The 14,474-nt window shown below is 37.2% G+C and overlaps 1 long non-coding RNA gene across 1 annotated transcript in view; it reads left to right on the forward strand.

The window, feature by feature from the left end:
- The first annotated feature begins 476 nt into the window (after window positions 1-476).
- Window positions 477-14,474, forward strand: part of LOC147353508 (uncharacterized) — a 30,127-nt gene continuing 16,129 nt past the window's right edge. Inside the window, exons 1-3 of the long non-coding RNA XR_015145701.1 lie at window positions 477-9,829; window positions 10,261-10,398; window positions 11,775-12,071. This is a non-coding gene — a long non-coding RNA (uncharacterized LOC147353508). The remainder of the gene's footprint in view (window positions 9,830-10,260; window positions 10,399-11,774; window positions 12,072-14,474) is intronic.

Genomic DNA, 14,474 nt, shown 5'->3' on the forward strand with positions numbered 1-14,474 from the left:
AAATGAAAACTGAGGAGAAAAATCTTACATGAAGGTAAAGAAAGAAATTATTTCATAGAAGCAACAAGACTGACAGCTGACTTCTCAGCAGAAATAATGGAGGCCAAAAATCCTATGGAATGACATCTTTAATATGCTGAAAGAAAATAACTAAAAATCTGAAATTCTATACTCAGTCAAAATAGCTTTCAAAACAAGATAAAAAAAACTTTATAGACAAACAAAACCTGAACAAGAACTCAGCAAGCAGCACACCTCACCTAAAACAACAACAACAAAGGGAAAGGAAATCTATAGATAGAAACAAAGCAACCCTGGGCAGCGGGTGGAGGGGAGGAAACAATGTGGAAATGGAGGAAAGAGCAATGCACAAGGTACATATGTTAATAAGTTTGAATGAATCTTAACTGTACATTACGAAAAAGGAAGTATCTTGTTAGGTTTAAAATATATGAACAATAAAATACATGTGTTAACAGTAACATGAAGGGTGGTAAACAAAATGAGACTAACCTAAGGTTCTAGTATATCTGGGAAGTGGTAAAAGCACTAATTTGTAATACTAGATTATAGTTAAGTCAGAGATGTAAGTTATCAAATTTAGGGTAACACGCAACAGTAAAAACATGTATTATTAACAAGGTAATAGAGAAGAAGGTGGAACAACAAAAATGCTTGATTAATCTCAAGGAATTCAAAAAAAGGAGTGAAACAACATAAACCAGATAATATAGGAAATAATAAGGTAATATGTGTAAATTTTAAATGTATAATTAACTACTTTAAATATAAATTGACTCAATTCTCCAGTTAAAATTCAAAATTCTAGGAGTAGATAAAAGATAAAATCTAACTAAAAAACAGATAAAGTTAAAATAAAAAGATAAAAAATACTCCACCTATACCAGAACAATGGCCAGATCTGGACAAATATGACCAGAACAACTATATTAAGATTAGACAAAATAGATTTTAAGGCAAGAGATAAAGATGTATATGGCATGATTATTAAAGGATCAATTCAACACAATATAATTTCTTAATTTGTGTCCACTTGATAACATAGACATAAAATACATAAAGCAAAAATTTACAAAACAAAAAAAAAAAAGTACACAAATTCACATCACAGTGTAGGACTGTAACACACTTTTAACACACCTCTTGTAACCAATAAAACAATTATACAAGCAGTCCAAACAAATCAGTAAGAATATAGATTAACTAAACAATGTAATTATTCGACATGACTTAGTTATATGTCGGAGAAGGAAATGGCAACCCACTCCAGTGTTCTTGCCTGGAGAATCCCAGGGATGGCAGAGCCTGATGGGCTGCCATCTATGGGGTCGCACAGAGTTGGACACGACTAAAGCAACTTAGCAGCAGCAGTAGCAGTAGTTATATATAACACGATGCACCTCACAGTGGCACACTCTTTTCAAGTAAATATTTACCAAAGTTGACTATAATGCAACTCTCAAAAGTAAATTTAAATCATCTGGAGTTGACTATGACCACAGAGATCTGGAAAGCACTAACAAGAAGCTAAAAATCAATAAAAGTAAGAACTAAAAGTTTTGTGAATCCCTAAAGGTGTGGAACTTAAGCCATATACTTCTAAAAGGCTATGGACCAAAGAGGAATTATTTTGAATCAAATAATAATGAATATATGACAAATGAAAACCTAAGAGTTATAACTAAAGCAATGCTTAGAGGAAAATTTACAGCCTTTGAATAAATGTTTAAAAAGAAAAAAGGCTAAAAATCAGTGATATAACTATCTTATCAAGAAATTAGAAGAAGAATAGAAAAGGAAACCTGAAGAAAATAGAAGAAAAAAACAATAAGGGCAGAAATGAATTAGATGGAAATCAATTGTATAATAGAGGAAAACAAGAGCAGCAGTGCACATACCACTTCAAATAAATAATAATTTGAATTAATAAATAAATAGACTGTGTGTTGGGCCATAAAGCAAATCTTGAGCTGAAATTACATAGAATATATTCCGTGAATACAGTGGTATTTAATTAGAATTTCACAGTAGTAAGATACCTAGAAAAGTAACTGAATGTTTGGAAATTAAACAACACACTTATAAATAATACAGTCCCTGGTGACTCAGCTAGTGAAGAATCTGCCTGCAATGCAGGAGACCTGTGTTCGAACCCTAGGTTGGGAAGATCCACTGGAGAAGGGAACAGCTACCCATTCCAGTATTCTGGCCTGGAGAATTCTATGGACTATACAGTCCATGGGGTTGCAAAGAGATGGACACAACTGAGTGACTTTCACTTTCAAGAAGAAATCACAAATCACAAAATAATGATAATAAATACACATCTTATGAAAGGTTAGTTTAGTTTACAGTGTAGCTCAGATGATAAAGAATGTGCCTGCAGTGTTGAAGACCTGGGTTTGATCCCTGGGTCAGGAAGATCCCTGGAGAAGGAAATGGCAGTTCACTCCAGTATTCTTGCCTGGAGAATCCCATGGACGGAGGAGCCTGGCAGGCTACAGTCCATGGGATCGCAAAGAGTTGGACATGACTGAGTGACTAACACTTTCACTTTCACTATGAAAGTACATGGGATACAACTAAAGCAGTCCTTAGAGGGAGATTTATGGATTTACACATCTGTATTGGGGCTTCCCTGGTAGCTCAGCTGGTAAAGAATCCACCTGCAGGAGACCCTGGTTCCATTGCTGGGTCGTCAGGAAGATCCCTTGGAGAAGGGCATGGCAACCCACTCCAGTTTTGTTGCCTGGAGAATCCCATAGACAGAGGATCCTGGTGGGCTACAGTCCATGGGGTCACAAAGAGTCGGACACGACTGAGCAACTAAACACAGTTCACATCTATATTAGAAAAGAAGAAAAGTGTAAAGTGAATTTTCTAAGATTCAACCTTGTGAATCTAGAAAAAGAGAAGCAAATCAAACCCAAAATAAGTTAAAGAAAGGTCCTTGCTGGTTATCCATAAGGACCTACTGTCTAGCACATGGAACTCTGCTAAATGTTACGTGGCAGCCTGGATGGGAGGAGAGTTTGAGGGAGAATGGATACATGTATATGCATGGCTGAGTCCCTTTGCTGTTCACCTGAAACTATCACAGCACTGTTAATTGACTATACCCCAATACAAAATTCAATGTCTAGAAAACTAAAGTGAACATTGCAATTAAAAAATAAGTAAAAGAAAGGAAATTGTAAAATTTAGAGTAGAAATCAAAAGATCTAGAGATAGAAGTTGATCCATTGAAAAGATTAATAAAATTGATTTTTGAAAAAACAAGAAAAAAGAAAATACAGCTTACTAATATCACAAATGAAAGAGAGGACATTACTAAAGTTTTGACAGACAAAAAATAGATAACGAAATATTGGACAACTTTGTTCTGATCAATTTGATAACTAAGATGAAATAGACAAATTCCTTGAAAAATGCAGCTTACCAAAATTGATACAAAAAAATTGAAAATTAAATAGTCCTAGAACATTGTCTTAAATATTGAATTTATAATTGAAAAATTGTCCACAATTTTTAGGCCTATAGCGTCACTATCCAATGTTTAAGTACAAAACAATGACAAGTTTACACGAACCTTTTCAGAGTATAAAGGGAGGGCACACTCTTCAACTCATTTCATAAAGATACCAAGACCCTTATAACAATACCAAAGTCATTTCAAGAAAAGAAAATTATAGCCCAATTTCTGTCATGAACATGGGTTCAAAACCTTTAGCAAGATATTAGCAGGTAAAATATTGCAATATATTGAAAAATAAATACATCATGAGCAAGTGGGTTTTTCAAGGACTGCAAGGTTGGTTTAACATATGAAAATCATTGTGATTCATCATGACAACAACTTTGAACTGTTACCGATTTCAATAGGTGCAAAAAAGGCATTTGACAAAATTTAACAACCATTTAAAAAAAGTTCTTAGCAACTGGGAATAGAATAATACCTCTTCCACTTGATAAAGGGCATTTTTGTTAATGATAAAAGGCAGAATTATTTCTCTCCTAAATTCAGAAACAAGGCAATGATGTCTCCTAAGATTGGAAGCAAGGCAAGAATATTCACTTTCACCACTTGTACTCTGTTCAACATCGTACTACATGTTCTTACCAAGTTAAAGACAAAAATTAGTGGACGTGATTACTGGAAATGAAAACTTAAGCTATCTACTTAGAGATGAATTCATTGCATTTGCAGGAAATTATAAGGAATCCCTTTTAAAAAACCACCATTCATGTAAAAAGTGGGAAAGAAAATATGTTATTAATATCTGGGCATAATATGTTAATATCTGGAAGGATAAATGAGAAACCAGTAACTGATTACCAATTTGAGGGTGAGGTTAGAAACTCATGGCTAGAAGAGGAGCAGGGGGGAGACTTTTTGCTTTCTAAGTTATTTAAATTATTGATGCTTAAAATAGTTAATATATCATATTATGTATTCAAAACTATCTCTTTTTTAAAAGACTGGAAGTTGGAATTGCCTGTCAATGTAGTAAATAATGAGCACCTCTCAGCTCCCACAGCTCTCCTCTCAGTTCCCATAGCCCTCCACAGCAAACAGGATAGGACTCTCTTGTTAGACTTAGATACTATGTGCCATGATCATCATCTCAGAATTACACATACATTTTTAAAGGAACATTTTCATAGATATATTATTAACTGCATTAATATGAGCTGTAGTTTGACTTTTGATTATTGATAAATAACAATCTGTCTGCCATGAAAAGTAAAAAAAAGTGTTAGTTGCTCAGTCATGTCTCACTCTTTGGGACCCCATGTTCTGTCCATGGAGTTCTCCAGACAAGAATACTGGAGTGGGTTGCCATTTCCTCCTCCAGGGGATCTTCCCAACTCGGGGATCGAACCCAGGTCTCCTGCATTGCAGGCAGATTCTTTACCATCTGAGCTACCACAGAAGCCCCATTTAATGCTTTCTCACTAAATCTTTTACCTGCATTGCTATTTAGTAGTAGGAGTAAAGAGTAAATATTATTTCCTTTACCTTATTTCTCTCTAATACCAGTCAATACACTGAAATAACAATAATATAGCAAAGATAAAATTTAACATTGTTAGTGTTGTTATATGCAAATACTGTGCTAAATTCTTAACATGATTTGTTTCAATATTTAATACCCATAATACTGTCAACAGAGACAGAAAAAATAAGAAGTTTAACAGCCTGATTCAGATTAAATAGCCATTGTCCACATTAATTGTACTCTGTAGTTTGGTACACTGTAACAGTTGAGAGTGTGTGTATGTGTGTGTATGTGTGTGTGTGTTATAAAGGACACTCATAAGTGGAAGTTTGGGAAATGAGTGGGCAAAAAGCAACAGAATTTAGAACACGCTTACTTACTCACTTTCACTTTCACTTTACCTGCTCATAATGATAAATAGATGTTTCAGGTCAACATCATGCCACCAAATAGAAATCTGTGCTGATATACAAACCAAAGCAAAACTGTCTTTCTTTCGGTAATTTAAACAGAGATATAAGATTATTTTAATATGAATTATTAAAGTAATTTGAACTACATCCACCTAAGGGAAGTAATGAAATCTCCTTTTTTTTCTGAATTCTGCTTCTTGCTTAGTTTTCCTTTATGAATTCATCGAGGCCATTAGTAATATTCCAAATATTTTATCAGTTCTGAATCCACCCAATAGGTTCATTCACTATTTGCTCCTCTCTGTTCATCATAAACATGCACTAATCCACACTGATCATTTTAACATCCTGAAAATGTTAGAAAACACAGTAATCTTCACCCTGAGAATCCAGCACCAACAGTATCAGGCCTGCCCCAGATGATTCCACCTGCTCTTTAGCAACATATACTGTGATAGCACCAAGCATTCCCTCTGTCACAAATACCTGGACCAGGAGGCACTTTACTGAATCCCCAAATTGGGAGTAGCTGTGATTTTGGCTTCCGAGCCGTAGACAGCTGCGGGGGGGGCAGGCACCAAGTTGCCGCTTGTTTCCTCAGCCACAGACCTAGAAGGGCCTGTCTCGGTGCTCATCTTGATAAACCCTAACAGCTCCCTGTAACAGGAGCCCCATCTGAGACTAATGAAGAACCAAAGGCGGTTTCTGAAAACCTGTACTACAAAGTATTATGCTGTGGCTCTGAATGTACTCCTCTTCATATATTCTTTCTTCTCCCCTCCCTTCCAAATCCATGCCCTTGTTTAGTTCCAGTTTCCATTAAAATGCTATTTGGGCAGCAGATTTCACAGACTGGCTCCATCTCGATGCTGCCATGCAAAGAAAAGACATCAGTCTGACTCTTCATTTAATATAAGGGGAAAAATGGAAATAGCAAAATGTAGTCGCTCTGAGCTATTTCCTAATGAACCAGTTTGTCCCATGAGCTGCAGTGAGGAGGTTCTTCTCCACAGTGAGAACTCTTTATGCATATTAATAGTATGCATGTTTTCCATGTGACTCCTTCTGACTTGCTCTCACCCCATCCTTTGAATTCATTTAAATAAAAATAATTTATGTGGACATTCCTTCAGTCAGGATTTTTCTCTCCCCCTTTCTTAAAGACATCCATAATATTTCGTTGATGCTCTGCATCCCAACCAAGTAGTTATGCTTTTGCATATCATTAGGGCTTTATAAAGAACAACAGCGACATCTGCGTGTGCTGCAGCGCCAAGGAGACAGGAAAAATACCAAAAACAAACTCTGAATCGGCCTGGAGGTTGTCTGGCTCCCTGCCTCCCCAGCAGCCCCTGCCACCACCATGGATAGGAGTAATTGTACAGTGTAATCACATCATGCCTCATCTGAATATTCATAGCAGAGACAAAGCTTGGAAGGATAAGGGAGGAGCGGGGATAATTTAAATATAAAACAGCATCTCATTTCCAAATCAACTTGTGCCAGTTAGACTGTGTACCAGAATTCAGTATTAAGCAACACTGTTTTACAGATTGGAAATTGGAAGTGAAGAAGATAGAGAAGAGAAGACACTCAATAAAGAAGGGATGGATGACATTATATTCTCATCCTGACTGAGAAAAACAAAACAAGGCGACAATAACAACAGCGACAGAATAAAAATACTTAAAGTGATATCTGAAGAGTCACCAACAGTGGCTAACCAGCTGCTGTTTTATCAGGAATGAAATAGCCTATTGAGGGAGCTTTAAAAGCTCCCAATTAATATGTTGTGCATGTATTAGATCTACAAAGAACTCACTGTATTCCTTCTCTCCCCACAAATCCTTCCAATACACACTATTCCCTAACCACCACCTTTCTTTCCTGTCGGTTGCAGGGGAAAAAGATCAAAGCAACAGAATAATTGACTAATCGCTTCAAAAGTGACAACATCCCTCTTCAAAAAGAAAGAACAAAAACAAACACATACAAAAAGGTGACTGTTCATTAATGAAGGGATAAATTACCGATGGCTTCTTCATTCTCTTTAGTTCATTACCCCCCAAAAGAAACAAATATAATCCACACGTTAATACTGGAGAGTCTTCATTTTCTTTGTTTTAATATGATGCTCTTTATTTTTTTTTTAAGTGTTGGTATTTGTAGAAGCCTGTGCCACTGCATCCCCCAAAGAGCTACTAGTTTCAACCCACTGGAGTTTATATTCCTTTAATTGTCTAGTACAGGAACATTTCTGCTGTTTTTAAAAATATACCACTCTGCAGGAATTAGAAGAATCCAAGGTTGTATCCAACTTCAAAGGTTTCCAAGTCATAATGATTTTAGCAAAAGTAGAAGACAGATCATGGAACAAGTCCCCGTTTGAAGATAAGCATCATAGGGACCTTTTTTTCTTCCCTCTCTCCCCAACTTTGTACTTCTCCTGGCTCTGAACGCCCCTTGCTAACACGGTTTAATGATATGCAAATGAAATATGCATAAAACCATTCTACTGTATGATGATTAAACACTGGAGACATTAACAGCGGAGGCTTCACTCTTTGTAATAATCCTTCCCAGACCATCCACTTTGATTGCGGAGTTATGGAAACCCATAGCAGTTGGCAGAGAGTGAAAGAGAGAGAAGGAAGGAAAGACGCAGAGACACATCACCCATCTCGGTGCTTCTCCCTCTCCAGGAGAAGTTCCCCCCCTTTGTACTGCATTCCTATTGCTGTCTTTTGTAATCCATCCATGCAGTCGCACCAGAGCGATTAACGGAAAAGAAAAAAACCTCTTTTCTCTTAATGTTTCAAAGCTCATTAGCCAAACGATTATTCCTCATTAACAGCGAAAGCCCATTCATTAAAAGGAAGAATATGCCCAAAAGATGCCAGCGCGGTTAATCCTGAGTCCTGTACTGGGCTGTAAATCCCATACTACTTGTATATTCCATGCGAAAGGGACACGCGCCAATCCACATTTAAAAAAGAAAAAAAAAAAAAAACAGTTTGTGTGTTTTGTAAAATCCACAAGAGCAGCAATTAATATTCCCATTGAATGACTTTATTTATTTATTTTTTGTCTCTCCCTTTTGTTTCCAGTGGCTGCCCCTGGCTCAGCGCCCGGTGCCAACAGAACACCTTTCAGGATCCACAGCAACGCAGACAACGTAAGTACCAGTCGTTTCCTGAAACTCTTTTTCAGATTAAAAAAAAAAAAAAAAACAACCTAAAACATAGAAACAAGCCTCTTTCAACCCTTCTTCTCCCCTGTGTTATGCCACCAGGGTTTCCTAAGTAGCACCTTCCAAAGCACTCTGCCTTCAAGTTTGTGCATGTCTGTGTGGCATCCCTCCTCCTCCTCCACTCCCATAGTGGATCCTGTAAAAGGGCTTCAGATCGGCCCCATTCATCTCCCTGGTGATAGCAGTGAACGTAGATAAATCTCTGCCTGCTTGCTGCTGGAGTATGATTTTTATTTTGTCTCCTGTGTATACCTGGGTCAAAAAAAGTGGGATGTATGCACACACGTACATGCACATAACACACGTTTCCTTCTCTTTCTCCATCGTCCTCTCCTTTTACTCACATGCACACATCCCACATGTGTATATGCATAAACATATACACCTATCTATATACATACCCATACCTCCAACCCCAAAACAGACACATGTCTAAACATTTAAACTGCCTGAAAATAAGTGTATTTATATACACATACAACCTTACACATGTGTCTATATGCAGTCGATAAGTGCCCATCTTTTAATTTATACCCATCTATATCTCCATTTGAATATTCCCTCTCCTCCCAGCGGAAGCTGCCGTGCAATCGCAATCCAGGCTCGTAGAAGCGGTGTTCTTTCCTTATGATTTCTGCCTGTAGATCTTTCTGCTCCCTTCTCTGCCTTCTTCCGAGCTGTAGAATTGGCACCTCTCCCTGAGGTTTCCGAATGGCAAGTGGCACCGGCTGTGGCATGCATTCATGCCGCTTCCTATGGCATTTCTCTTCCGATGTCTGCTTTTTCTCTTTGTTTGTTGTTGACTAGGTTGAATGGTGTTTTTTTAAAGTTAATTATAAACGAAGTTGAATAGCAAGGCAACAGCGTGCCCCCCCCCAAAAAAGCGCCCTTCTTCTGTAATAGATGCCCAGCTCACCCCTGGCATGGGCAAATGGGCACACAAATTTTGTGGCTGTTTTTTGTTTGTTGCTGCATTTGTTGTTTGTTTTCCTTGTTTCTTTTGATTTTTCAAGGAGTCCAGGATCCCGGCCTCTGCTTGGAACGGAACAGTGTCATGGCGGAGACGACGGCCTTTGTCTTGCTGGGTGTGAAAGCATCCGCTGTGCCGACTCCAATGCGGCAGAATCAAGTTTAAAGGAAAACAAGTGATTAAAGTCAGCTTTGTGCCTCTTTGGTGTGGAAGATCCCCAAACCCCAAGTAGCCAAGTCCCTGGGTCCGAGGAAGGGCTCGTGGTTGGAGCAGCCCAGGCTGTAATCCTGGCACTTGCGCCTTCGGTTGCTGCTCGCTGTTCGCTCCTGGGGGTCTGGATAATCTCCCTTGGCTTTACCGCACTGTCTGGCCCGCATACAGGGCCCCCGTAACATATACCCGCTGCTGCTATCGCACGAAACTGTGGCGTTGCCCCTGAATGGATGGCACGGTGCCAACTCTTCTGCCATCCGCCCTTGCAGCTTTTTTTCTTTTCTCCCTCCCTCCCCTTCTTCTTCTCCTCCTCCTCCCGTCGACTTGACGTTAATTAACACACGGGTTAATTGATTTTAAAAGCCGAAGAATTACAGTTAACTTTTCCCACAGGGTACAGACGCCAGCCGCTTGGCACACTCTGCCTTTCGCACTGGTGCAGAGGGGGGGCAGGGAAAGCCCGCAGCAAAACTAGCAACTGCTGAGGAGCGTTGCCTGCTTATTGGAGTAGAGCCGATAGAAGTCGACGTGGTTGGTACTGCCTCATCCTTACAGTATATATAGCCATTCTGTATTTTGTTAAATAATCAAGGCACAACTCTATCTTCTCCATTTGTTTTTCAAAAACAGGGAAACCCTTCAGAAGTTCTTTTTAGGGGGGAAACCCTCCCCCAGACCATTTATTTCATCCATAGTATGCTTTTTTCCATTAATAAGCAAATACCTGGTCCTTTTTTTTTTTAAGTCGTAAAGAGGAAGGCTAGCCTCCCCTAAATATCACAGGCAAAGGAAAAGCTTTTTTTAAGGAGAAAGTTCCATAAACTTTCTCTCTCTGTATCAGTGTTTTGTTTTGTTACTGTTCCTCTTGACTCAAATGAGTTATTTATGGTGAAGAATTTTACTAAGAAAGTAGGTACCTTGTAATCAAAAATGAGATTCATGTGAATGCTCTTTTATTTTTTGTTTGTATGTGTAGATTTTTGTTTTCCCTTCACCCCAATCCCCTGTACAAAATAAAAGCAATTGATACTATAGTTGGGAAGGAGATAGGCAAGGCTGGGAACTTAATGCTTTCACCTTTTCATGCTTTCATTTTATTTCATTTTGTTTTTTAAAAGCATGGAGCAAGTGAAGCGACAAGAGGAATCCATTATGCAAATCATGTCACTTTGCATAATGTTTCATGACTGGAATATGCAGATGAGTTGTATAATTTATGAGTGCCAGTGTCTGTCTAAAAGTGTTTCACACAATTTACAAAGTGAGCCAAGAGACATGGGGAAGGCAGCTCTTCCAACTCCATTGCCAGGAAAGCTCTATATATTTTCCTACAAGTGTTCCCTAGTAATATTGAATGCTATTTAAAAGAAATCAAAGTTCCAAATGTTTATGAAAATGAAGATTTTTCCTTTCACTCCTTTCAACCAAATTCTTTGCCTAAAAGTTTACAAGAAATTACTGGATTCTAAATCATTAATTTTTAGACTCGATTTGGAAAAGAAAAGTTACTTAAGCCAAATTTGCCATTTGTATATGGATTTTCCTTTCCATGGCAAGCAATGTCTTAGAGAAACAGATACCTTATCTGGATCTATGAAGACAGAGAAATGAAATTTCTCATTTTGGTTGATTTTGTGTGCCCTGCTGTGAACAACATTTTATAAATTATAGCCTCTTGGACGTTTTAGATATGTAATATGGAAGACTGAGACATTCATTATTCTTCTGAAGGCATAATTCTGCTTTCAGAGAAGTCTTCAAGATAGAAATCACATTCAGTTTTAGTTAGTTCAGTTGGTCAATCCATGTCTCATTTTGGAAACTTTTCTGAGATAATTCTCTACCTTTCGAGAAGTCATAACATCTTTGATAATCTGACTAATCTGGCCTTATATCTTTCAGTTCAGTCATAACAAGGTCTGTGAAAGAGAAGTACTGGGTGCCATGAAAGTGTATACCAGGAGGACCTAAACTTTGAAGAGCATATCAGGAAAGGCTTCCTGAGGAAAGTGAATTCAAGATCAGTTCTGAAAGCTGAAGAGAAATTAGACAAAAGAGGAAGAAAGTATTCTCCATGCAGAGAATATATTCGGTAACTCCTGAGATAAGAAAAGATCATGGTTGCTTGGAAGAACTATAATAAAACCAGTGTGGCTACAGTACAGATGATGGGTCATTGGATCATACTGGGAACAGATCAGGAGGTAAGCATGTGAAGGGGTAACTTATTCATTATTTGCATCTATTTTCTGGTACTTGGTCTCTTATGTCATTATTAATTATATGTATATCATTAAGTTCATATTGAGAACTGCTTATCATTATAAAATTTTTAATAAAATAATTTTTGATTTTTCAAAATCAACTTATATGTTGAACCATCAGATTTCTGAATCCAACTTTGTGTGACATACTTCTTCTTTCTGAAGAAGAAATTTTAGTGAAGTTTTATTTTCAAAAACTTAATAGCCATTTAAGAAAATAAAAATAAGAACATTCCACCTAAGAAAAGCAAAATAAATTTTTTTCAAATATACTTGGAATGTAAACAAAGATAGACCATTTTTTGGTTCATTTTAAAAAATTAAAATTATTGAAGTCAGGCAAAATATATTTTCTGACTAAACTAAACTAAAAATCAATAACAGAAAGATATCTGGAAAAACCCAAATTTTTGCCAATTAAACACATGGATCACAGAGGCAGTCACAGGGAAATTAGGGAAATTTTCTATTGAATGACAATAAAAACACATTACAAAATTTGTAAGATGCAACTAAAGAAGTACAGAGGAATAAGCTTTAATGCTTTACTTTAGAAACCAAAAAGTTTTGAACCAATAATCTAAGTGTCTTAAGGAAATAAATTAGGCCCAAAACAAGAAGAAAGAAGGAAATAATAAAGATAAGAACATAAACTGGTGAAATTGAGAACAGTAAGGAAAAATCAGTGGCTCAGAGGGTAAAGAATCCACTTACAATGCAGGAGACTCAGGTTCAATCCCTGGATTGGGAAGATTCCCTGGAGAAGGAAATGGCAACCCACTCCAGTATTCTTGCCTGGAGAATCCCCTGAACACAGGAGCCTGCATTCAAACACATGTTCAGAGAGTCGGACACAACTGTGTGACTAAGCAGTAGCAGCAGGGAAAAATCAACATACCCAAAAGCTGGTTCTTCACGAAGAATACAAAAATTTTTTAACATCTAGCCAGACTGAATAAGAAAAAAAATGAGAAGACACAGACTATCAAGACCAAGAATAGAAGAGGTGACATCACTATAGATCTGACAGATAGTAAATGGATAATATGGGATAAGTAAATTAAAACTTTGTAAATAAATTTGATAAGCTAATTGAAATGGGAAAATTCCTTGAAAGACAAACTATTAGAATTCAAGAAGAAATAACTTGAAATAGTTTTTGGTCTATTAAAGAAATTAAATTTGTAGTTAAAAATACCTTCCTATTAAAAAAACACAGCCCAGATGGTTTCACTGGCAAGTTCTTCCAACATTTAAAGAAGAAATATCAGTCCTAAACAACCTCTTTTAGGAAATAGAAAAGGAAGGAACCTTTTCCAATTCATCTTATAAAGTCAGCATTACTCTGATGCCAAAACCAGGCAACTATAAGAGCAGAGAACTACAGACCAACACATCACATAAACATAAGCACAAAAATCTTTACCAAAATGTTAACAAGTTGAGTTGAATAATATGCAAAAACAATCCATGACCAGGTCAGGTTTATTCCATAGATGAAAGGTTGGTTCAACATTCTAAAATCAATTTGATTTACCATATCATCACTTTTTAAAATCATCAACTTAATGAATGTAGAAAAATGAGCCACAGTAATCAAAACAATGTGATGATGAGGTAGGGATACACTCAAAGATTAGTGGAGCAGGAGAGAAAGCCCAGAAATAGACACAACTTTTTGATAAAGGGTCAAAGATAACCCACTGGAGACAGAATAGTCTTTTCAATATTTGATGCTGCTGCTAAGTCACTTCAGTTGTGTCCGACTGTGTGCAACCCCATAGACGGCAGCCCACCAGGCTCCCCTGTCCCTGGAATACTCCAGGCAAGAACACTGGAATGGGTTGCCATTTCCTCCTCCAATGCATGAAAGTGAAAAGTGAAAGGGAAGTCACTCAGTTGTGTCCAACTCGTAGTGACCCCATCAACTGCAGCCTACCAGGCTCCTCCATCCATGGGATTTTCCAGGCAAGAGTACTGGAGTGGGGTGCCATTGCCTTCTCCAATATTTGATGCTAGAACCAAATAAATAAATAGATGCCTTTACCCATACTTAATGTAAATGTTAATTTTAAATGAATAGTAAAACAAAATAAAAACCTAATACTATAAAAGTTCTTAAAGTTTAAGATAATTCATTATGACCTTGGACTAGGCAAAAGATTTTATAGATAGAGGGGACAGAAACCTGGACCATAAATGAAAAAGATAAGTTGGACTTTAGAAAAATTGAAAACTTTTGATATTGTAATGACAATGTTAAATAGTGAAAAAATAAGGTATAGACTGAGAAAAAAATTTGCAACCTAATGAGATAAATTAAATCAATCAAAAAGTGACATA

The sequence above is a fragment of the Bos grunniens genome, chromosome 18 (genome assembly GCF_055505025.1).
Source record: "Bos grunniens cultivar Pamir isolate PY7600 chromosome 18, Bosgru_T2T1.0, whole genome shotgun sequence".
Lineage (NCBI taxonomy): Eukaryota > Metazoa > Chordata > Mammalia > Artiodactyla > Bovidae > Bos > Bos grunniens.